This window comes from Diplotaxodon limnothrissa, linkage group LG6 (assembly GCF_057381915.1).
Source record: "Diplotaxodon limnothrissa isolate DT_005_m linkage group LG6, D_limnothrissa_male_GT1.1, whole genome shotgun sequence".
In the NCBI taxonomy this organism is placed as follows: domain Eukaryota; kingdom Metazoa; phylum Chordata; class Actinopteri; order Cichliformes; family Cichlidae; genus Diplotaxodon; species Diplotaxodon limnothrissa.
Window position 1 is genome coordinate 33422741 of NC_140601.1, and position 10416 is coordinate 33433156.

Below are 10416 nucleotides of genomic sequence, written 5' to 3' on the forward strand. Positions count from 1 at the left end.
TTAAGCTGCTGGCCAAGACTTCATTAATGGGGCCGAACTGTAATCTTTTAAAATAAAAATTTTCAAAATGAAAGGCTAATTGATTCTGATGTTTTTTTACTAGTGTTTTTGTGATATTTTTAAAGTTCTTTACAGATCTTTTGAAGAACTTGTGCTTTGCTTCAAATCTCATGCACCACATATGTATGAGTGGCCCAATTTTTCTAATGCAGCGTGGGTAATGGATCATTAGGTGGTGCTTTGGAATCAAATTCCGTTCTGGAAAGAGAGATTTGAAAGCCTTGTGATGATCGGCAATCAGATGTTTCAAATAGCAAGTCATGCCATGAGTTATAATGGGTGAAAAAACAATGTTCACAATTTGAACTAACAAAAGTAGCAAGTTCCAATGTCCATCATTTCTGCAAACGATATCTCCAAAAATCAATGGGCTATTCCGCAAAAGACACCATGACTGCACAGCATTAAGCCCAAGATCTTTGCTGTTGTCATCCAGTTTTAGCCCACCTGGCCTGTTCCTTCTCTGTGCATATCCGTAGTTAAAGCTTATAATTCTCTGTGACAATGAATTCAAGGATATCAAAGAGGTCTTAATCAAGTACTGAAACACAAGCTTTAACTCATACTGCACCACTCCCTCTAGTAGATCATGCATTATGTCTACAGCATAGTTGTCTGAAATATGGAACAGCCGAAGTGAATTGAGTAAACAATTTCTTTTTACACCAAATGTTGAGGCCAAAGCAGGATTTTGTTGAATGGCACCACAGTGTTTGTAATGAAGTTCTTTGGAACGCAGTGTTAAGCCTACATGATCTTCACTAAAAACTGACTGCAACTCTGTCTTATCAGTTAAACAAAATCTACAACAATAGTTTGCACTAAATGATTCAACAAAACCAAAAATGCTATGTAAAGCCAAGTTGTCACCTGTAATCTGAAAAAGCGAACCTCTCACAGGTGTGGCTGAAAAGGGCACTTGCATTCCTTCAGTCTCTAAAATCTTTAGATCATCAACAAGTGGCTTTAGGATAGGATCAAACCCATATTTTTTTAAGTCTTCTGAATGAAAAAGGGCTACAAGATGAATGTTCATCAACACAGAATTTAACTCTGGTGGCAAATTTCTCAAAACAAAATAAATACAACCAAGTTTGTGCACCCCCTTTTTTGAGCCTAAAGGATTAGCAGTTTCAAAATCGTCATAGTAGAGCTGGATCTGGAGAGCATGTTCTTGTTGTGAGAATAAACTGTGATTTTTGAAGTAGGAGCCGTCATTTAAATCTCTGTACAATCCCTCCATGTTTAGTTTTTTTTTCTGGAAACTGCTACAAAGTTCACTGTTTCGAAACATAGATGAAAGGGATCCCATGATAGGAACGTACATGAATTTATCATTGACAGGAACTTGCCTGTATGTCCCTGTTGTTCTATCTTTGCGTACATCAAAACGCACACCAAGAACATGCTCTATGGGTTCAACTATTTTCCATTTTTGCTCAAAATATCTTATCCTTTTAGATTCTGTGTTAAGACATGAAAATGGATTTTCAAGCTGATCAAAGCAATCCTCAACTTTTTCTAAGGTTTCTCTTGATGTATCAGTTGACAAACAGTCGACAACAGATTGTTTTGCATGTGCATGGATGTCATTAACCAGTTCCTCCAATGAACCAACTAAACACTGTACAGTACTTTCAGGAACTCCTGATGATTGTACTTGAGCAATAACAGAGCTGCACATGTTCAGTATTTGCCTTTTTTCAACTGGAACCGGTGTAGTTATTGTCATGGGATGAGCCACATTTACAGGCTGTGAAACAGAGGTTCCATCGTTAGGTACAGGCTCAAAATTGTTGATGACCTCAGAGTGAACGCAGTCTCCATGTGCTCGGAATAAGTGCCGCTTGTAACCAGAGTACGTGTGAAAGATAAATGAACATCCAGGCTCTCCACAGGTCAAACGTAAAAACTTTCCTGGGTACAAACCATGCTGGAACTTCAAATGTCTAAATAACACTGAGCAACTTGTGTGGTGTATCTTGCAAATGTAACAGATGAACATTTCCAGTCAAAGTGCTGAATAGTGGATATCTTTAAACCGTACAGTGAAGACTTCCTCTTGTTTCATTGACCCGAGGACTGTCCTTCACGCTGCCAACATCAATGCCATACACTTGATGGTCTGGATGAATGTGTAGAAGTTGTCCAATGCCTTATCAAAGGACACGGCAAATTAAAAAATGTGCCTTGAAAAGTTTTGCCTTGTCAAAACCTGCATCTCCCATCTGTGTCACACAGGGAATGACCTTTTGATCTAGGACAATGTAGAAACTTTGGGTAGAAACTTTGGATGATGTTCTTTCTTTCTCCAACCCACAGGACGAATGGCTGAGTGGGGCCAGCCTTAAGAAAAGCCTCTGTGCTACCTCCCACCTGAGGGAGAGAAAGAAACCAAGTGATTCACATTAAACAAAATTGATAATCTGATGTTGAGGCATTGCTGTTTGAAATTATGACAATATTAAAATGTTTCACTCCGCGCGCACAATTATTTTTGTTTCAATGTGTACATTTAGTTTTAATAGAAACAATGACATGTCAGTCCTGCAACACCAAGCTTGTCTGGGATAGATACATCTGCTGCAGGTTGGATCACCTTGCCATCTTAAAATATCAGCCGTTGATAATTTGCATCTGTTCTCATCAAAAGAGAAATATACAATTCTAAAAAGCATACCTTGATGAATTTCATTAGGTGGTGAGCAGCATCTGATGTGCTAATCTTTGAAGACGTCCTTCCCCTAGATGTTGGAGTGAAGTGAAGCAGCAAAAGATGGCAGCCGCCTCGCAGTCCCAAACTACAGAATAGAAATTAAGATCATCACAATTACTGTCATTTAAAGGACCACAGCAGTCATTTTTCCACGTTATGTAATACCATGATGACATTTTAGACACCTGATAATTTTTCTAATAAGGCAGTTTTCCAGCGCCTTGGTATAAAAATTCATTTCTAGAGACTTAAAATCTTCTGGCCACCAAGTGAAGTAGATATCGAGTCATAACAATAGTAAGATTATGTAACTTTTTTTGTGTTCAAACTACATTAAATGTCATTTCAGGTTTAACATGTTTGTAAGCTTGTTTTCATACCATACAGAAATGAGTGATATATTGTGTTGTGGGAATTAAGCAAATGCTGTAAAGGCATGCAAAATCTACCATTTCCAACTTACACTTACCAGCCTCGTTAGAGTAACGCTGTGCAGAAATGAGCAGCTCATCCAATTCTGTACTCTGGGACAGATTTTTGCAATCTTTGATGATCCTTGGCTTGAAGAATGTTGGCCACTTTGCAAGGAACTTACCAGACACTTCCTCCCCAAAAAACAGCATTGTGAAGTCTTGGTCAATCTTAAACACAAAGTGTAACAACAGAAACAACACATTAACAAGAAAACAAACAAAGGAACCACAAAGCAGTCATTAAATTATTTTATGCCTTACCAAGCCAGGTGTATCCAGAAATCTTGGGAAAAGGTCCAGGACAGTAGAAGCTATGGCAGGTTCTTGAACCACTTTTTGCCTATGTTGAAATGTCACCTTCATGTTGTCTTTGACATGTTTCATGTCAGTTGAGTGCCTCTTCCTTGCATTTATCACCTGACAACGGCCTCACATTTGAACACAAGTTGCGAAGAGTCTTGGGGCTGTCTTGAAAAGCTGACTTTGATTAGTTCATCTCTTCTCGGGAACCAGCATATCACCACCTGCCAAGAGTAAAATAAGGTCCAGCATATAACACCATTTCTTTGCAAAATATCTAGCATGTCTAGTCCCTTTAGACTGAGTTAAAATTAATTTTGTTAAGAAAAACATCCTTGATCCATTTTTTAAGTAGTACAAGCTGTGTAACATGACTGCAATACAGTATTCTCTCAACTATCACAGGGGTTAGTAGGAACCATATTTCTATTTTATTATTTTTTATATATTTTAAGCGATAAAAACCCTCCCCACAAATATTCCTGACAATGTAGCGTTTGGTTTGTTCGTTTTTAAATTTCAAATATTGTATAACAAGACAAAACTGCAAATATGAACGCATCCCCCCCTCTCCCTCTTAACTAACCGATGCCTTTAATTGAACTACCAAATTAACACAATGGTCCTCTCTTTCTGGTCAGACACTTTGCAGCACTTCTGCTGTAATTTTATTCATATTTAACAAAATAAAAATGCAGAAATAAGTGTACACATTAGTTTTTGACTCTCACTGAACTAACAAAGCCAATCCCTCCACATGTTTGTACTCTCTTGTTACCTCGGCCAGGTCCGCGGCTCTGAACCGTGGTAATGACACCTCTGGCCAATACGCTGGGTTGTCGGGCTTGTAGCTTTACTGTCAGCGAACACAGTGTACAGTCGAATCTAAACAGCTTTCTTACAACCAGGCACTCATTTTGGCGGCAGTGGTTATTATTATATTTACATGCTCTCTTCTTCCATTTCTCATCGGTAACAGCTCTTACTTTCTCCCTCTCTCGCGCTCAAACACACAACGGGAGGGGCAGTTCCACACGTTCTCCCCGCAGCACGGACTACACTACCCATGAGGGCCGGTAACACTCTGCCCTCATTGCCTTTATATTAAATAATTTTTGGCTAATGACAAAAAAAAGTCACTTTAAGGGCCAAATTGCATTATACTTCTTCACCTCACCTGACGTGGGCCGCAAGTGGCCTTTGGGCCACGAGTGGCCTCTGGGCCGCGAGTTTGAGACCACTGACCCTAAGGCTTTGGCAGTTTAATTCGAAAATAAATAAAAGGCATTTAATAAAAACTGTGAAATATATTAACATGTAATATTCATTACAGTCTGCCAATAGCCAGATTATGCTAAATGAATATTAGGAAAGAAACTGGTACTTTGCAGAGTTCTAGCTAGCAGTAGCCCAGCTTAACAAAAACAGTTAAAATTCAAATATGACACTTAAAGATGATGTATTTTGATATAAATACTATTTCTTTTACTAGTTATCATGTTACTTGTTCTAACATCAATCTAAAACTTAATATTTAACCGAATAAAACTTACCGCATCAGCAAGAAAAAATGGCGACCGAAGATTCTGGATTGCGAAGCTCCACAGGAAATGAAGGTGTGGTCTAATTTAACACCCACAGTGTTAAAATGCAGTAACGACTAAAATCTACACTTACACTTTTCAGGAATCAACTCCCGATGTGTTATTTTAACTCGATTAAGTGTTGAACTAACTCGGAACTCTGTTGAAATCTACTAACACTGAAAAATCAACACTGGCATTTTTGCTGTGTGGGTACTGAGAAACCGAGGCGAGAAAAAATAGACATTAAGGGAGAGAGTAGCAGAAGTAATCAAGTGAAACAGAGAGGGGATGATGGAATGAAGAGGAGGAAGAGGGATGGCTTCTATCCTACAGGAGCTTTGGGTAATAAAACTCGCCTGCACGCTCTGTTTATCTCTTAATTAATTCATGTTGGTTTGGCTCATTGGTGTTTTTTATTTCTCTACAGATTTTTGTTCTCTTTATTAGTCGCTGCTAACCTTGGAGCTGTACACTTACAGAAATCTTAATTTTCACACTTACATCTTTCTAAAGGGCTACACAAACACAGACAAAGCATGTACAACAAATAATCAGAATAAATGATAATAAACCACTGATTTTTGGTTTGGTTTTATTCAGCTGTGAAGCGCTTTGTAACTGTGTGTTTTAAAAAAGTGGCATACAAATAAAGCTAAAAGAAAATACTAATAATTAAAGTCCAGTCAGTCTCACTGTACGGAAGTGCGGAAGAGTCCTGTGGACACTGAAGACCCCTAAAAGATTGTTTACTGCAGTAACACTGCTTAATTAGTGTTTACACATGATGAGGACCCTCATTTTTCTCTGCACATACACATGGTGAGAAGCTCCCACTCCTACACTACTGTGATTAACAACACTAAGTCCTTCTTATTGCATAGTTACAGTAATGAACTTTAAATCTTTGCCGTCTCAGGTGCAGGTGTTATACTCGGGTGGATGGGTATATATTAATTATTCATGCTTTCTCATATACCTGAGATTCGAATGGAAACTGCATTAACATTAGCATTTTGTGCAGGTGTTCAAATGCATGCCATCCACAGGCAAAGACCAAAGCACACAAATACACTATGGATCTCACTTGAATGAACAGCAAAACGTTTTGGTAAAATTCTTTTTATTTCGATGCCGAACACAGGAATACTCATATTTCAGTTGTCCAAGGTATATAGAAAATCAAGGAAAATCTGAATAGATGGATTCCAAGCATTCATTGTTGTGTCAGGATTGAGATTAACTTGTGTTATGTGTCATGCTCTGGCTCATGTTATACTAGGAACAGTGACTAAAGTTAAAATTCCATTTAGAATTATGAAAAATGCATCAACAAATACAGTCAAAGAATGTATATCACATGTATAGTAATTCAATATATGACTCAAACAGAAAGAGTAACTCTTCCTCTCTTAAATTGAGCTTTTTGGAGTCAGCAAGAACAATCCATTAACAGTTATAAAAAACAATATTAGTGTAGACCTGCAGTGCATTCACTCCCCACTACAAAGATAAATGCACATTTGAGAGCTTACTGGTGTGAAACCATAGAAACTAGTCTAAAGAGAAATAAAGAGATATGGTCAAATGAGTCATCTCCTACTTTTGGCAACTGGCCATGTGCATTTGTAGTGTACACTAGAAGAAGAGTACAGGTCTGAATGCACTGAGAGGTTCCACTGGCTCTGGATAGTTAGATACCCTTGTTTACATTGCTGCCGATCAATACAAAATGTATTGCCCTCATCCATAGGGCACAAGGGGTCACTAAGTAGTTTAATAATAATGGGAGTGATATCCTAGCAAACATTTCGGCATAGATTTACTGTTGGCTCACGGTCCATTTTAGATTTCAATATTGGATGGATAAAAAGTCCTAAAATGCAACTTGTGCTTACATCCTTGGCTTCATCTTACCCTCTCAACATTTTTATGTTTTACTTCCAAAAAGCAGTACACAGAGATGTCAGGCATAGAGCAAATGTTGCAGGTTGCAAGCAAGGGAGTATGCAAGCACAAGGCAAGTGTTGAACAATAAGCGTGCTAGTCAAAGACCCGGTGGCTGCACCTCTGGAAGGGGTCACATCCACAGACTCAGATTTAGAACGCTGACAGAAGAAGAAAGGAAGGTGGCGGGCCAATATCAAAGGCATGCAACAAACCACTTTCTCAGTTTAGTAAGTTTATGTATCACCAAATATTAACTGCACTAATTAACACATTATGCATATCTTCCAATAACAGTGTGTGTTTAAATAAAAGTCTGGTTGCAATCTAATGTTTGAGCAGGAGAAAATCTTTTGTTTATAGGCCTGTGTCACGACGAGTTGCACCCGTGTGTTTTTTGAAACAGGACCCAAAAGCAGTTGTGGACAAAGAGTTGCAGGTTTAAACAAAAGCAATCCTTTACTTGGATGATGGCAGGAGTTAAACATGTAACCCTAAGCAAACTAAAAAACACTAAACAAACGCTATGAAGCTCTATGACTGTGAGTATAACAATGACTAAGACAATGGTGGGGATAACAGACTAGACTTGTAGTCAAGACCGCCTAATCCGAGACCAAGACAAGACCGAGACCAGAGGGTATCGAGACCAAGACAAGACCAAGACCAAGTTGAGACGAGACCGAGTCGAGACGAGACCAAGACCAAGACCAAGACCAAGACCGAGACAAAAAAAGTCTTTAAACTGCAGCCAGATGCTGCTTCGTTTACGGGTGTCAGGCATATTTATGTGTTTTTGCTTTCGCACAGCCCTCCTCACCGCTGTCTACTGTCTCACTCACTTACTGAGAGTACAGACGGATGCTCCACTTGACTGTCGCGTCTCTCACCCTCTCTGTTTTTCACATAATGATATTATCCTATATCCTCGCATGTGATTGGCCACAATATAGAGTGATTGGAGCAGAACTGAGCCACTTTGTGAGAGCTGAGCAGCGAAAGGAAATTAAGTGAGGGTAGAAATGACTGAAAGATTATTATGGTCTGTTTTGAGTTTTGTTCAAAAAAGAATGACTTCATATATATACATATATATATATATATATATATATATATATATATATATATATATATATATATATATATACATATATATATATATACATATATATATATATTAGGGGTGCAACGATACACAAAATTCACGGTTCGGTTCGGTTCGATACTTTGGTGTCACGGTTCGATATTTTTTCGATACAAAAAAATGTTCATGCATTTTTAATTTGTCATTTATTAAAATTATAAATATATATTTTAACTCAAAAGTACAGTTTTTAAATTTAACCCTAACCCTTGTGCGTGTTTTTTATTGTGACAGCGAATGCGCACCTGCGGACCACTTATGTGCAGCCCTGGTTATTTAGCTCGTCATATTGCAGCCACAGAAATTCTTTTGTCCATGAAACCATAAAGCTGCACTTTCTTTTTGCCTTATAGTCTGATTTGTCATAACTTCTCCGTTTTGTGGTAAGCTTTTCTTTGGCTGTCACTTCTTCACCCTGACCTGTCTTATTTGGCTCAGCAGAACTGAAATGCTTTTACACGCTCACTCACATAAGCTCAGCGATTCTCTGCGCGATCAACCTCTCACATGTTTAAGCTTGCTGCGGGAGATTTCACTTGTCATGTTTGCATAGTAAGCTAACGATTAATAAGACGATGTCAGAGGAATTGGTGCACAAATTATCATCACTCACAGATCAGTGCTGTCGCTCTCTATACACAGTTCGCACGATTGCAAAGTGAAAGCAAAAAAACAAGCGCAAATTCAAACGCGACTTCAATATGTCACATATTGACAGTGGCTCACCGATGCCAATGACATAATTACCCAGCTACATTTCTGAAAGAATGCAAAAGCATTGACATATATTTTTCCTACAATAGCCCGACGGGCAGGGAAGAGAAAGATTTTGGTAGCCCGACTGAAAAAAATCGCTAGCTCCAGGACGTCGGGCTAGCGATATTGCGAGCCCTGTATCTGATTGAGGAATCACTCATCTTTTGAAAAGAGAGTTTATTACAGAGAAATGTCTCTTTCCAAAATAAAAGCTATACTATCCGCTTCTTCTGGGCTATATTCTCAGCAGCATAAGGAGAATCATGTGCTAACAGCTGTCTAAATGACTCGGCTAAAGTTAGTAGCATGCTTGCTTTTTTTTGTCTGCTTCCACTTGTCTTTGCACTAGGATGATGTCGGCGTAAATGTGCAGTCATATTCGTTGTGTTCCCACTAGTGCTTTCAGGTTAATCTCGTTGAAATGACCTTAACGCCACAACACGGCAAATCTCCGTTAACGAGCTACCGCCGATCGCTCCGTGCATGGGGCTAGACGGCCAACACGTTAACGAGCTAACTGCGCTAACACACTAGTTCACACCAATGTAATTGAGCATTGCATGGCACATCCAACATACTGTTTTACTTTAGTCCATGACTCGCTTACCTTCAGGGTCATACGTCACATGAAAACCAAAATAATTCCAAACGCCAGATCTGAATGAGGTTCAATTTGCCTGTTGCAAGTAGAGCTTAACTTCTGTCTCGCTAGCTTGCCCTGCGCTCTTCCTTCTGACTATGCTGTCTGTGTTGAGCGCTCAGTGGATCTGCGCTCGACAGTGCAGCCTAGGCGGAGTAGTCGAACACAGATTCACTGAGCGCTCAACACAGACAGCATCGTCAGAAGGAAAATTGATAAAATAAATTACAAATGTTGTATTGTTCGATACAGATGCGTACCGAACCGAATATCGTTGCACCCCTAATTTTATATTTTTATATATATATATATATATATATATATATATATATGTAGTTTTTTAATTAAGCAGCAAGGCAGAACAAAGTCGGGCCTGTATCAAGACACAGGGACTGAACCCCAATTCAACCAGACCCAGAACTGATCCGGAATTAAAACAGGACTACAACAGTAACCAAGAGAGAACCAGAATCAGAACTAGATGATAGTAGCACTAAAAAAATCATCATAGACCTGCACTACACTTATTTAATTCTACCAAAGTACAATATTTAGATTGAGAAAAGTTTATATAATTATTTAGCCTTGTTGTGCAAACAAGCCTGCACAACTTAATAAATATGAATTTGAAAAGTAACAAATGGTATCTAAAAAGAAACACTAGGTACGAGATACATGTTCTGATGAGTTTTGGCAAACAACCATTTACATATTTACATTATTAGTTCAGTACGAATGATTTGCTTTGGTACCTGGTCAAACTTAAGCTCTCCTCTGTCTGCAGCAAACTCGCAGGC

General features: G+C 38.7%; 1 long non-coding RNA gene across 1 annotated transcript; it reads right to left on the bottom strand.

Annotated features, from left to right (window-relative positions):
* Window positions 1-2841: 2841 nt before the first annotated feature.
* LOC146630954 (uncharacterized) lies at window positions 2842-5323 on the bottom strand. Its single transcript, XR_014906263.1, has 4 exons — window positions 5103-5323; window positions 3511-3773; window positions 3246-3417; window positions 2842-2861 (listed from the first exon to the last, which is right to left on the bottom strand). It is a non-coding gene; the product is annotated as an uncharacterized LOC146630954 (long non-coding RNA).
* Window positions 5324-10416: the final 5093 nt, after the last annotated feature.